Consider the following 15,633-nt stretch of genomic DNA (forward strand, 5'->3'; position numbering starts at 1 on the left):
CACAAAAGGCATACAGTGGAAAGAAAGTTCTCTGTCCAGCCTCATCTTCCAGCCATACATTTCCACCTCCCATCCAAACGACCACCAATATTATTTCCTTGTGAAACTTCCCACAGAATTTTTATAGACTGTGTACACACAGGAAACCCTGGCGGCATAGTGGTTAAGAGCTAGGCCTGCTAACCAAAAGGTTGGTAGTTCAAAATTCACCAGGTGCTCCTTGGAAACCATATGGGGCAGTTCTACTCTGTCCTATAGGGTCGCTATGAGTAGGAATTGACTGGATGGCAACATGTTATATACACACACACAAACATATACAAAGATACACATATATAATTTTTTTAAATGTCGAAGAGTAACCTACCATGCACTTATTGCTTTTTTCATTTAACAGCACGTCTTGGACACAGTATTAGCATTATATTCCCTTACATGGTCATACTAACACATTCAATCTGTCCTTTAAGAGATGGACAGTTGGTTTCCAGTCTTTTTCTGTAATGAACAATGTCGCATGGAAGACCTCTGTACATGCCACATTTCACACGTGTTAGTATGTTTGTGGGATACTTTTCCAAAATGTAGTAGTATTTGAGAGTGCTATTACCCATGCTCTAGTCAGGAACAATGCTTTGCCAATTTTTTTCTTTGTCAGTCTGATAATAAAATAAGGCATCTGGTTGCAGTTTTAATTTGCATTTCTATTATTGTAAGTTACCAAGAATTAAAAAAAAAAAAAAAAACAAGTACTCTCCGGGCTGCTTTCAAAGGGCAATTTAGGATTTACGCATCTTTTGCCCTGGGATGTGCTCCTGGTTTTGGGTGCCGAAACTGCCACAGCCTTAGCCTTGCACCGACACACTACACAAGCCTAGAAAAGCAGGGAGGGGGCAAGGGGAGGAAGGAGACCCCATTCTGAAAAGGAGAAGAATAGAAAGAGGCAATGGAAACAACGATGCTAGGGCAGGAACCTCACAATGAAAAGGCTGCAAGTTGCCAGCTGGAGAGGGCAGAGCCAATTCAAGACTGGGACTACCAAGAGAAATGCCTAATGGCGTGGGGAAACAGCATTGCACCTGGGGATGGTGTCCTGATTTGGGGCCTTTTTCCCCAGCTGGGAGCGCACAGAAGCACCCTTTCCAAAGCGGCCTTTCTGATCAAAGGCGCCTTGGGCTATCCAGGAGAGATGGAAAGGGAAATGGTTAGGCAAAGTGGTAAAGGAAGGATAGCTGAAGCCCTTAAAAAATGTTTAGAGCAGTGAATCTCATTTTTTTTTTTTTTTTTTTACTTTTACAGAGCAGTAAAATTTCAAAAGAAAATTTCTAAACTGGGAGAATGAAAATGATACACAATTTCTAATTTTACCAAGTAAGACCCAAATGAAGCAATTAGCATCTATGCCCAATGTTATTTCTTAAAAGTAAAGGCGTTTTACTTCCTGAAAGATAAGAAGGAAATAATTCTCAAACAAAAGGCAAGAGCTTTAAATGATAGACAAATCCAAACCAAACCTATTGCCACTGAGTTGGTTCTAACTCATAAGGACCCGGTAGGACAGAGTAGAACTGCCCCATGGGGTTTCCAAGGAGCAGCTGGTGGATTTGAACTGCCAACCTTTAGATTAGCAGCTGAGCTTTTAACTACTGTGCCACCAGGGCTCCAATATACAAATAGCTGTATGGGAAAAGTTATTCTTTTGCCATCAGCTTACTTCCACTTGGTGAAAACTTTGTCCAGTACTGGCCCTGATATGAGGACTGATGTTTAGGAAATAATATTTAATAGAGTTTCAGGTTGGCATTAAAAATGTTTTGCATATAATATTAATAATTGTTAACATTTATTGAGCACTTACTGTGATTCAGATCCTATTTTAGAGAGGGCAATAGAGATACGCAGACACTTGTCCAAGGTGACCCAGCAAGTTAGTAGAGAAGGGAGGACCCAGGCTGGCACGAGGCAGTCTGGCTCCAAAGTCTTGACTCTTGACCACTACATTTTGCAAGAGAGAGAGAAAGTGTCCTTTAAACAATATCCTGTACAAAATAATAATATTTTCCAGTAATTTCCTTTTCTTTTTTTGCTATTTTAAACATTTTTAAGTGCACGATTCAATGACATAACTACATTCACCAAGTTGTCCAACCACTATTTATTTACAAAAGTTTTTCATCACACCAAACAGAAATGGAGAAAAGACTGAAGTTGTCAAGGATCCCATTTTACTTGGACTCACAATCGGTGCTCATGGAGACAGCAGTCAAGAATCAAACAACGTATTGCATTGGGCAAATCTGCTGCAAAGGACCTCCTTAAAGTGTTATAAGCAACGGTGTCACTCTGAGCACTAAGGTGCACCTGACCCGAGCCGTAATTTTTTCAATTGCTTCATATGCATGCAAAAGCGGGACAATGAACAAGGAAGATGAAGAAGAATTGATACCTTTGAATTATGGTGTTGACGAAGAATATCGAACACACCATGGACTGCCAGAAGCATGAACAAATCTGCTTCGGAAGAAGTACAGCCAGAATGCTCCTTATAAGCATGGATGGTGAGACTTCGTTTCAAATACTTTGGGCATATTATCAGGAGGGACCAGTCCCATGCTTGGTAAAGTAGAGGAGCAGTGAAAAAGAGGAAGACCCTGGATGAAATGGATTGACACAGTGGCTACAACAATGGGCTCAACTATTATACCAATTGTGAGGATGGCACAGGACCGGGTAGTGTTTCGTTCTGTTGTACACAGGATGACTAAGAGTCAGAACTGATTTGATGGCACCTAACTATCCCTTAAGCAATAACTCCCTGTTCCTCCTTCCCCCAACTCCTGGTGACCACTAATAAACTTTCGTATCTATATGTTTGCTTGTTCTAGATAGTTTGAAAAAGTGGAATCATACAATATTTGTCATTTTTGCCTAATTTATTTCACTTAGCATAAAGTTTTCAAAGTTCACCCAAGTTGAAGCATGTTTCAGAACTTTACTCATCTTTATGGGCAAATAATATTCCATTGTATGTATATACCACGTTGTCTTTATCTGTTGATGAACACTCGTGTTGTTTCCACTTTTTGGCTATTGTGAATAATGGTGCAATGAACACTGGTGTACAAGTGTCTGTTTTTGAGTTCCTGCTTTCACGTTTTTGGGGTATATAACCGGGAGTGGAATTGCTGGATCATATGGTAACTCCCTTTAACTTTTTCAGGAACTGCCAAACGGTTTTCTACTGCACCTACACCATTTATATTCCCACCAGCAATGGATGAGTTTTCCAATTTCCCCATATTCTCATCAACACTTGCTATTTTTCTGTTTTTGTGTATAATAATCGTCCTAGTGGATGTGATGTAGTATCTCATTGTAATTTTGATTTGTATTTCCCTAGTGGCTGATGTTCAGTGCCTTTTCATGTGTTTGTTGGCCATTGGTATATCTTCTTTGGAAAAATTTCTATTTGAGACTTTTGCTTTTTTTTTGGTTGAGTTGTCTTTTTGTTGTTGAGTTGTAGGACTTCTTTATATGTTTACTGTCTTAAACTCTTTTATTAGATATGTGATTTCCAAATATTTTCTCTCAGTCTATAAGTTGTCTTGTCACTTTTGGATAATTCCTTTTAATGCACAAACATTTCTTTTGTTTGTTTTAATGAAGTCTAATCTATCTATTTTTTTTTCTTTTGTTCCTTGTGCTTTTAGTGTTGTATCTAAAACTCCATTGCCAATTACAAAGTCATGAAGATTTACCCACATGTTTTCTTTCAAAGGTTTTAGTTCTTATATTTGGCCATTGATCCATTTTGAGTTAATTTTCATTTATGGTGTGAGGTATGGGTCCAGCTTCATTCTTTTGCATATGAAAATCCAGTTGTCACAGCACCATTTATCGAAGAGACTATTCCTTCCCTGTTGAATGGACTTGGCACCTTTATCTAAAATCCACTAGCCATAGATGTATGAGCTTATTTCTGTACTCTCATTTCTATTCCATTGGTCTATATGTCTATCCTTATACCAATACCACATTGTTTTGATTACTGTAGCTTTATAGTATGCTTTGAAATTGGGAAGTGTGAATCCTCCTACTTTGTTCTTCTTCTTTTTTTTTTTTTTTAATATTGTTTTGGCTATTTGGGATCTGTTCTAATCCCACATGAAGTTGAGAATCAGCTTTTCTATTTCTACAAAAACAACTATTGGAATTTTGATAGGAATTGCCTCAAATCTGTATACTGCTTTGGGTAATAATAGTAAGTCTTCCAATCCATGAACACAGACTGTTTTTTCTGTTTTTTCATTTATTGATGTCTTCTTTAATTTCTTTCAGCAGTGTTTTATAGTTTTTAGTGTACAAGCCTTTGACCTCCCTGGTTAAATATATTCCTAAGGAATTTATTCTTTTAGACACTATTGAAAATAGAATTAAAAAAAAAAATTTCCTTTTCATATTGTTCATTGCTGGTGTATAGAAACACAACAGATCTTTGTGTGTTGATCTTGTGCCCTGCCACTTTACTGAATGCATTAGCTCTCGTAGGTTTCTTGTGGATTCTTCGAGATTTTCTATATATGGAATCACGTCATCTATGAATAGATAGGGTTTTACATCTTTCCTTCTGATTTAATGTTGTTAATTTCTTTTTCTTGCTTTGTTGCTCTGGCTAGAACTTTCAGTGCAATGTTGAATGGCAATGGTGAAAGCAGGCATCTTGGTCTTATTCCTGATCTTAGGGGGAAAGTTTTCCGTCTTTCAGTATTATGTATGATGTTCGCTGTGGATTTTTCATAAACACCCTTTCTCATGTTGAGAAAGTTCTGTACTATTCCTAGTTTGCTGAGTGCTTTTTTTTATTATTATTAACTTTTATTGAGCTTCAAGTGAACGTTTACAAATCAAGTCAGTCTGTCACACATAAGTTAATATACATCTTACTCCTTACTCCCACTTGCTCTCCCCCTAATGAGTCAGCCCTTCCAGTCTCTCCTTTCGTGAAAACTTTGCCAGCCTCCAACTCTCTCTATCCTCCCATCCCCTCTCCAGACAGGAGATGCCAACACAGTCTCAAGTGTCCACCTGATATAATTAGCTCACTCTTCATCAGCATCTCTCTCCCACCCACTGTTCAGTCCCTTTCATGTCTGATGAATTGTCTTCGGGGATGTTTCCCGTCCTGTGCCAACAGAAGGTTTGGGGACCATGACCGCCGGGATTCTGCTGAGTGCTTTTTTCAGTTGTAAAATGGTGTTGGATTTTATAATGCCTTTCCTGCATCAGTTGAGATAATTATGTGGTTCTTTTCCTTTGCTCTATTAACGTGGTGTATTACATGAATTGATTTTCTTATGTTGAACCACTTTGCATTCTTAGGATAAATTCCATTTGATCATGGTGTAATATCCTGTTAATATTCTGTTGGATTCAGTTTGCTAGCATTTTATTGAGGATTTTTACGTATATATTCATATGAGATCTTGGTCTGTAGTTTCTTTTTCTGCGGTGTCTTTGTCTCATTTGGGTATCAGAGTAATGCTAACCACATAGAATGAGTTAGGAAGTGTTGCCTCCTCTTCTATTTTTCTTAAAGAGTTTGAGAAGGAATAGTATTAAATCTTCTGTAAGTGTTTGGTAGAATTCTCCAGTGAAGGCATGTGATTGCAGGCTTTTCCTATTTAGGTTTTTGATTCTGATTCAATCTCCCTTTTTTTGTTACAGGTCTGTTGAGATTTTCTATTTCTTCTTGAAATAGAAGTTAGTTTAGGTGGTATGTGTGTTTTGTCTATGTTGTCATAGATTGAATTCAGTCCTCAAAAAATATGTGTATCAGTTTGGTTAAGCCATGAGTCCCAGTATTGTGAATGTTCACCATTTTGTCATCTGATGGAATTTTCCTATGTGTTGTAAATCCTATCTCTATGATGTTAATGAGATGTGATTAGTGGCAGTTGTGTTAATGAGTCAGGACTCAGCCTACAAGATTAGATTGTGTCTTAAGCCAATCTCTTTTGAGATATAAAAGAGAGAAGCAAGGAGAGAGACATGGGAGCCTCATACCACTAAGAAAGCAGTGACCAGGAGCAGAGCGCATTGTTTCGACCTGGGGTTCCTGCACAGAGAAGGTCCTAGACCAGGGGAAGATTGATGACAAGGACCTTCCTCCAGAGCTGACAGAGAGAAAATCTTCCTCTGGACCTAACATCCTGAATTCAGACTTTTAGCCTACTAGGCCGTGACAGAATAAATTTCTCTTTGTTAAAGCCATCCACTTGTGGTATTTCTGTTGTAGCAGCACTGGGTAAATAAGACATACATTATCTAATATGTTGGTGTACCACTGTTCATAGTATTATAAGCCTTTTTATATCTGTAGTGTCAGTAGTAATGTCTCCACTTTCATTTCGGAGAGTTATTTGTATCTTCTCTCTTTTTTTCCTTGTCAGTCTAGTTAAGGTCTTGTCAATTCAGTTGATTTTTTTCTAGTTTTTCAAGGTGTAAATTTAGGTTATAGATTTGAGATGTTTCTTCTTTTTTTTTTTTTTTCTTTCTTTTTTCTTCCCTCTCTCTCTATCCTCCCATCCCCCCTCCAGACAAGAGTTGCCAACACAATCTCAAGTGTACACCTGATATAATTAGCTCACTCTTCATCAGCGTCTCTCTCCCACCCGCTGACCAGTCCCTTTCATGTCTGATGAGTTGTCTTCAGGGATGGTTCCTGTCCTGTGTCAACAGAAGGTCTGGAGAGCATGACCGCCGGGATTCCTCCAGTCTCAGTCAGACCATTAAGTTTGGTCTTCTTATGAGAATTTGGGGTCTGCATCCCACTGCTCTCCTGCTCCCTCAGGGGTCCTCTGCTGAGCTCCCTGTCAGGGCAGTCATCGATTGTGGCCGGGCACCAACTAGTTCTTCTGGTCTCAGGATGATGTAGGTCTCTGGTTCATGTGGCCCTTTCTGTCTCTTGGGCTCTTAGTTGTCATGTGGGCTTGGTGTTCTTCATTTTCCTTTGCTCCAGGTGGGTTGAGACCAATTGCTGCATCTTAGATGGCTGCTTGTTAGCATTTAAGACCCCAGACGCCACATTTCAAAGTGGGATGCAGAATGATTTCATAATAGAATTATTTTGCCAATTGACTTAGAAGTCCCCGCAAACCATGTTCCCCAGACCCCCGCGCTTGCTCCGCTGAGCTTTGAAGCATTCATTTTATCCCGGAAACTTCTTTGCTTTTGGTCCAGTCCAATTGAGCTGACCTTCCATGTATTGAGTGTTGTCTTTCCCTTCACCTAAAGCAGTTCTTATCTACTGATTAATCAATAAAAAATCCTCTCCCACCCTCCCTCCCTCCCCCCCTCGTAACCACAAAAGTATGTGTTCTTCTCAGGTTTACTATTTCTCAAGATCTTATAATAGTGGTCTTATACAGTATTTGTCCTTTTGCCTCTGACTCATTTCGCTCAGCATAATGCCTTCCAGGTTCCTCCATGTTATGAAATGTTTCAGAGATTCGTCACTGTTCTTTATCGATGCGTAGTATTCCATTGTGTGAATATACCACAATTTATTTACCCATTCATCCGTTGATGGACACCTTGGTTGCTTCCAACTTTTTGCTATTGTAAACAGAGCTGCAATAAACATGGGTGTGCATATATCTGTTTGTATGAAGGCTCTTGTATCTCTAGGGTATATTCCGAGGAGTGGGATTTCTGGGTTGTATGGTAGTTCTATTTCTAACTGTTTAAGATAACGCCAGATAGATTTCCAAAGTGGTTGTACCATTTTACATTCCCACCAGCAGTGTATGAGAGTTCCAATCTCTCCACAGCCTCTCCAACATTTATTCTTTTGTGTTTTTTGGATTAATGCCAGCCTTGCTGGTGTGAGATGGAATCTCATCGTAGTTTTAATTTGCATTTCTCTAATGGCTAATGATCGAGAGCATTTTCTCATGTATCTGTTGGCTGCCTGAATATCTTCTTTAGAGAAATGTGTGTTCATATCCTTTGCCCTCTTCTTGATTGGGTTGTTTGTCTTTTTGTGGTTGAGTTTTGACAGAATCATGTTGATTTTAGAGATCAGGCGCTGGTCGGAGATGTCATAGCTGAAAATTCTTTCCCAATCTGTAGGTGGTCTTTTTACTCTTTTGGTGAAGTCTTTAGATGAGCATAGGTGTTTGATTTTTAGGAGCTCCCAGTTATCGGGTTTCTCTTCATCATTTTTGGTAATGTTTTGTATTCTGTTTATACCTTGTATTAGGGCTCCTAGGGTTGTCCCAATTTTTTCTTCCATGATCTTTATCGTTTTAGTCTTTATGTTTAGGTCTTTGATCCACTTGGAGTTAGTTTTTGTGCATGGTGTGAGGTATGGGTCCTGTTTCATTTTTTTGCAAATGGATATCCAGTTATGCCAGCACCATTTGTTAAAAAGGCTGTCTTTTCCCCAGTTAATTGACACTGGTCCTTTGTCAAATATCAGCTGCTCATACGTGGATGGATCTATGTCTGGGTTCTCAATTCTGTTCCATTGGTCTATGTGTCTGTTGTTGTACCAATACCAGGCTGTTTTGACTACTGTGGCTGTATAATAGGTTCTGAAGTCAGGTAAGGTGAGGCCTCCCACTTTCTTCTTCTTTTTCAGTAGTGCTTTGCTTATCCGGGGCTTCTTTCCCTTCCATATGAAATTGGTGATTTGTTTCTCTATCCCCTTAAAATATGACATTGGAATTTGGATCGGAAGTGCGTTAAATGTATAGATGGCTTTTGGTAGAATAGACATTTTTACTATGTTAAGTCTTCCTATCCATGAGCAAGGTATGTTTTTCCACTTAAGTATGTCCTTTTGAATTTCTTGTAGTAGAGCTTTGTAGTTTTCTTTGTATAGGTCTTTTACATCCTTGGTAAGATTTATTCCTAAGTATCTTATCTTCTTGGGGGCTACTGTGAATGGTATTGATTTGGTTATTTCCTCTTCGGTGTTCTTTTTGTTGATGTAGAGGAATCCAAGTGATTTTTGTATGTTTATTTTATAACCTGAGACTCTGCCAAACTCTTCTATTAGTTTCAGTAGTTTTCTGGAGGATTCCTTAGGGTTTTCTGTGTATATAATCATGTCATCTGCAAATAGTGATAACTTTACTTCTTCCTTGCCAATCCGGATACCTTTTATTTCTTTATCTAGCCTGATTGCCCTGGCTAGGACTTCCAACACGATGTTGAATAAGAGCGGTGATAAAGGGCATCCTTGTCTGGTTCCCGTTCTCAAGGGAAATGCTTTCAGGTTCTCTCCATTTAGTGATATTGGCTGTTGGCTTTGCATAGATGCCCTTTATTATGTTGAGGAATTTTCCTTCAATTCCTATTTTGGTAAGAGTTTTTATCATGAATGGGTGTTGGACTTTGTCAAATGCCTTTTCTGCATCAATTGATAAGATCATGTGGTTTTTGTCTTTTGTTTTATTTATGTGATGGATTACATTAATGGTTTTTCTGATATTAAACCAGCCTTGCATACCTGGTATAAATCCCACTTGATCAGGGTGAATTATTTTTTTGATGTGTCGTTGGATTCTATTGGCTAGAATTTTGTTGAGGATTTTTGCATCAATGTTCATGAGGGATATAGGTCTATAATTTTCTTTTTTTGTAATGTCTTTACCTGGTTTTGGTATCAGGGAGATGGTGGCTTCATAGAATGAGTTGGGTAGTATTCCGTCATTTTCTATGCTTTGGAATACCTTTAGTAGTAGTGGTGTTAACTCTTCTCTGAAAATTTGGTAGAACTCTGCAGTGAAGCCGTCCGGGCCAGGACTTTTTTTTGTTGGGAGTTTTTTGATTACCGTTTCAATCTCTTTTTTTGTTATGGGTCTATTTAGTTGTTCTACTTCTGAATGTGTTAGTTTAGGTAGGTAGTGTTTTTCCAGGAATTCATCCATTTCTTCTAGGTTTTCAAATTTGTTAGAGTACAATTTTTCATAATAATCTGAAATGATTCTTTTAATTTCATTTGGTTCTGTTGTGATGTGGTCCTTCTCATTTCTTATTCGGGTTATTTGTTTCCTTTCCTGTATTTCTTTAGTCAGTCTAGCCAATGGTTTATCAATTTTGTTAATTTTTTCAAAGAACCAGCTTTTGGCTTTGTTAATTCTTTCGATTGTTTTTCTGTTCTCTAATTCATTTAGTTCAGCTCTAATTTTTATTATTTGTTTTCTTCTGGTGCCTGATGGATTCTTTTGTTGCTCACTTTCTATTTGTTCAAGTTGTAGGGACAGTTCTCTGATTTTGGCTCTTTCTTCTTTTTGTATGTGTGCATTTATTGATATAAATTGACCTCTGAGCACTGCTTTTGCTGTGTCCCAGAGGTTTTGATAGGAAGTATTTTCATTCTCGTTGCTTTCTATGAATTTCCTTATTCCCTCCTTGATGTCTTCTATAACCCAGTCTTTTTTCAGGAGGGTATTGTTCATTTTCCAAGTATTTGATTTCTTTTCCCTCGTTTTTCTGTTATTGATCTCTAGTTTTATTGCCTTGTGGTCTGAGAAGATGCTTTGTAATATTTCGATGTTTTGGACTCTGCAAAGGTTTGTTTTATGACCTAATATGTGGTCTATTCTAGAGAATGTTCCATGTGCGCTAGAAAAAAAAGTATATTTTGCAGCAGTTGGGTGGAGAGTTCTGTATAAGTCAATGAGGTCAAGTTGGTTGATTGTTGTAATTAGATCTTCCGTGTCTCTGTTGAGCTTCTTACTGGATGTCCTGTCCTTCTCCGAAAGTGGTGTGTTGAAGTCTCCTACTATAATTGTGGAGGTATCTATCTCGCTTTTCAGTTCTGTTAAAATTTGATTTATATATCTTGCAGCCCTGTCATTGGGTGCGTAAATATTTAATATGGTTATGTCTTCCTGATCAATTGTCCCTTTTATCATTATATAGTGTCCTTCTTTATCCTTTGTGGTGGATTTAAGTCTAAAGTCTATTTTGTCAGAGATTAATATTGCTACTCCTCTTCTTTTTTGCTTATTGTTTGCTTGATATACTTTTTTCCATCCTTTGAGTTTTAGTTTGTTTGTGTCTCTAAGTCTAAGGTGTGTCTCTTGTAGGCAGCATATAGATGGATCGTGTTTCTTTATCCAGTCTGTGACTCTCTGTCTCTTTATTGGTGCATTTAGTCCATTTACATTCAGGGTAATTATAGATAAATAAGTTTTTAGTGCTGTCATTTTGATGCCTTTTTATGTGTGTTGTTGACAATTTCATTTTTCCACATACTTTTTTGTGCTGAGGCGTTTTTCTTAGTAAATTGTGAGATCCTCACTTTCATAGTGTTTGACTTTATGTTAGTTGAGTCGTTACGTTTTTCTTGGTTTTTGTCTTGAGTTATAGAGTTGTTATACCTTTTTGTGGTTGCCTCATTATATACCCCTATTTTTCTAAGTAAAAACCTAACTTGTATTGTTCTATATCGCCTTGTATCACTCTCCATACGGCAGTTCAATGCCTCCTGTATTTAGTCCCTCTTTTTGATTATTGTGATCTTTTACCTATTGACTTCCATGATTCCCTGTTATGTGTATTTTTTTTTTTAATTAATCTTAATTTGTTTGTTTTTGTGATTTCCCTATTTGAGTTGATATCAAGACGTTCTGTTTTGTGACCTTGTGTTGTGCTGATATCTGATATTATTGGTTCTCTGACCAAACAATATCCTTTAGTATTTCTTGTAGCTTTGGTTTGGTTTTTGCAAATTCTCTAAACTTGTGTTTGTCTGTAAATATCTTAATTTCGCCTTCATATTTCAGAGAGAGTTTTGCTGGATATATGATCCTTGGTTGGCAGTTTTTCTCCTTCAGTGTTCTGTATATGTGGTCCCATTCCCTTCTTGCCTGCATGGTTTCTGCTGAGTAGTCAGAACATATTCTTACTGATTCTCCCTTGAAGGAAACCTTTCTTTTCTCCCTGGCTGCTTTTAAAATTTTCTGTTTATCTTTGGTTTTGGTGAGTTTGATGATAATATGTCTTGGTGTTTTTCTTTTTGTATCAATCTTAAATGGGGTTCGATGAGCATCTTGGATAGATATCCTTTCGTCTTTCATGATGTCAGGGAAGTTTTCTGTCAGAAGTTCTTCAACTATTTTCTCTGTGTTTTCTGTCCCCCCTCCCTGTTCTGGGACTCCAATCACCCGCAGGTTATCCTTCTTGATAGAGTCCCACATAATTCTTAGGGTTTCTTCATTTTTTTTAATTCTTTTATCTGATTTTTTTTCAGCTATGTTGGTGTTGATTCCCTGGTCCTCCAGATGTCCCAGTCTGCATTCTAATTGCTCGAGTCTGCTCCTCTGACTTCCTAGTGTGTTGTCTAATTCTGTTATTTTATTGTTAATCTTTTGGATTTCTACATGTTGTCTCTCTATGGATTCTTGCAACTTATTAATTTTTCCAGTATGTTCTTGAATAATCTTTTTGAGTTCTTCAACAGTTTTATCAGTGTGTTCCTTGGCTTTTTCTGCAGATATCCTAATTTCATTTGTGATATCATTAAGCATTCTGTAAATTAGTTTTTTATATTCTGTATCTGATAATTCCAAAATTGTATCTTCATTTGGGAAAGATTTTGATTCTTTTGTTTGGGGGGTTGGAGAAGCTGTCACAGTCTGCTTCTTTAAGTGGTTTGATATGGATTGTTGTCTCCGAGCCATCACTGGGAAACTAGTTTTTCCAGAAAATCCGCTAAAAAAAAACAGCAGTCAGATCCCTATCAGAGTTCTCCCTCTGGCTCAGGCTATTCAGATGTTAATGAAGCCGCCTGGGGAGGGTGGGGGAGGGAACAGAGAGATAGGAGAGTAGCACCTCAGAATATAGCCAGAGTTGCTTGTCTTGCTTGGAATGACTATTATATCTGAGATTCCCGCGGGCGCGTCGCCTATGTGTGCTGGCTGTGTGGAGATTGCCCCCGGGGGGTCTGGCCCGCTGGAGTCACGGTCAGATCCTCCGCTTCCAGCCCCACGCCCAGCGTCAAGGCTCCCCTACTGGGACGGTGCACTCTCGACTCCAAAATCAGTCGCTGCCTCCCGGGGATTTCTCGTCCCTCCAGCCGCGTGGCCGTGCCACCCCCGTGAACCAGGTAGGCCCCCTCCCGGGGTTAGTTCAGATGGGTGGAGTAGCTCCCCGTGCTTGTGCCGCGACCGAGTGTCCCGGCTGGAACGCTGTTCTCCCCGCTCCAATACCAGTCGCTGCCTCCCGGGGACTTCTCCTACCGGCTGCGTCCTACGCCGCCCGCGCGACCCGGCTGGTCACCTTCCCGGGGTTAGTTCAGGGGGTGGAGCAACTCTCCGTGTTTATGGCGTACCTGCGTGCAGTCCAAATCCCTGCGGGACGGTTCCCCGGCTCGGATGCTGCTCTTTCTGCTCCAAGATCAGTCACTGCCTCCCGGGGACTTCTCCTAACGGCTGCGTCCCACGCCGCCCGTGGAACCGGCTAGTCCCCCTCCCGGGGTTAGTTCAGGGGGGTGGAGCAGGTCTCTGTGCTTGTGCCGTACCTGACTGGTACGCTGGCTCCAGGCTCTGGAAACAATCGCTGCTTCCCCGTATTAGTTCGTTCTCCGTCTCTAAATCTGTGTTTGTTGTTCAGGGTTCGTAGATTGTTATGTATGTGATCGATTCACTTGTTTTTCCGTGTCTTTGTTGTAAGAGGGATCCGAGGTAGCGTCTGCCTAGTCCGCCATCTTGGCTCCGCCTCCTGTTTCTTCTTTTTTAATGTAAGCGTTTACAACTATAATTTGCTCAGGAGGACTACCGCACACCACCCCTCCCTTGTGTCCCTTCTCAATCACATCCTCTTCTCCACATAGAGGTAGTTATTATCCTGATTTTTATGGTAAGTATTTCCTTACTTTAAAGAAAAAAAAAGAAACTTTTGCCACCCCTCACTAATTTCTACGTAAGTTACGGCTTTGGGGTTGAATAATAATTATGATAAAATTGCAGCTAATAGTTATCCGATATCTACTTAGGTACATTATTTCATTCAGTCCTTAAAACAACTCCCTGAAGTATGAATTACTACCCTTGTTTTACAGATAAGAATAGCCTCAAATGTGCCAGAGCCACCAAATGGTCTCCCACGCTTTCAGACTGCTAGCTGCTTCAGTCAGGTAGCACTAGTAAGCAGAGGAAAGAGGGCTAGATGAGCAATTAGGAGATTATGACCTTGGGCGAGTCACTTAACTTCTGTAGATCAGAGCTTTTCCATGGTGTTCTGAAAGCCCCATAGGTTTCACAGAGATTCCCCAAGAGCTGTCTAGGCCTGGGGAGAGAGAGGCCAGATGGACAGGGCTCAAAGCCTGCCATTCCTCCCCTTCGAACCAGAGAAGTTTGCATTTATCTGTTATATATTTCCGACTTTCACCCTGAAGAAAGTTCTGCAGCTAGAAAGAAATTTTACAAATCATAGGATTACATCCTCTACAGCCTCTATGAGCTCACACTTTATACCTCGAATGAGTCTCCCTTTGCATTGCATCCTTGGGACTTGTGGGTGAATAGCGTTAGCTACAGAATTTGCAAGACCCTGTGTGAAATGAAAATGCGGGGTCTTTGTTCCAAAAGCAGGGGGAAAATATCATTTTGTTTTTCTTTTAACTTGAGGGTTTTTTTTGTTTGTTTTTCATCCAACAAGAAGCTGTAACTTTATTAATGATAGAAACAGCACAAATTTCAAACCAAACTGCAGTTGCTCTTTTGAAACACCAAAAAAAAAAAAAAAAAAAAAAGCTCTCGTTTTTAGATGGCCACATTTTTAATTCCATAATAACATTTACAATATCATTACTGTTGTTCAGGGCTCAGGCTGCCTTTCTCTGGACATGTTTGCTTGTGACATGACCAATTCTATGGCCTTAATTCAAACACTGGTTTCATCAACTCCTTCCTCTTCACTCTCCTCTTGTACAGTTAGAGTTTATATACTTTTTTTGAATGTTCAAGACAGTTTCACCTTGAGCTCTGAATTTCTCAGCAGCTGCTAGCTGCGCTTGCTGAGATAAGTCCTCAATCTTGGCTTCACCCAAAATTACATAGGTATCTGAAGCTGGGCTCTTGTAGACATCTGGCTTTGCGATGACAAAGGGGATATTCTTAGATTTCTAGATAGTGGCTTTAGTAACCCCTGTGACTTGTCGATCCAGTTTGGATATAGCTTTCTATGCCTTCTTTGCACTCCCACTGTTTTGCCTTACTAGCTGGTTCTTCATCAGTTTCAGTTGCTGCTGCCAGCTGGGTTGATGTGTGGTTGCCGGTGTGGAAAGCCACTCCTCCAGCCCTGGTACAGATTCATCACCGTTGTCAGGTTGCGTTCCAGACCCTGTCTCAGCCTGGGGCTGCAGTAACTCCTGCTCTGTGGCAGGGACGCTTCCTGTGGCTTCACCGGGCATTTCGTGCACAGAACATGGAACCCAGATGGCGGCAGGAAAAAACTGACGTGGAGTTTTTATTTACTATTTAATGTCATTCAAATAAAGAAAAATTAAAATTTTAAATTATTAGTGCAAAATTTGCTGTTCATCTTTATGTCGTCCAATGCCGGTTTCAAATCCACATATAAGAGCATTTAGCTCATATGCAGAGTCATCAAATTTAC

The 15,633-nt window shown here is 39.6% G+C and overlaps 1 pseudogene; it reads right to left on the reverse strand.

The window, feature by feature from the left end:
- Positions 1-15,427, reverse strand: part of LOC126067917 (nascent polypeptide-associated complex subunit alpha-like) — a 140,079-nt pseudogene extending 124,652 nt beyond the window's left edge.
- Between the last annotated feature and the right edge of the window lie 206 nt (positions 15,428-15,633).

Source organism: Elephas maximus, chromosome 26 (genome assembly GCF_024166365.1).
Source record: "Elephas maximus indicus isolate mEleMax1 chromosome 26, mEleMax1 primary haplotype, whole genome shotgun sequence".
Taxonomy (NCBI): Eukaryota; Metazoa; Chordata; class Mammalia; order Proboscidea; family Elephantidae; genus Elephas; species Elephas maximus.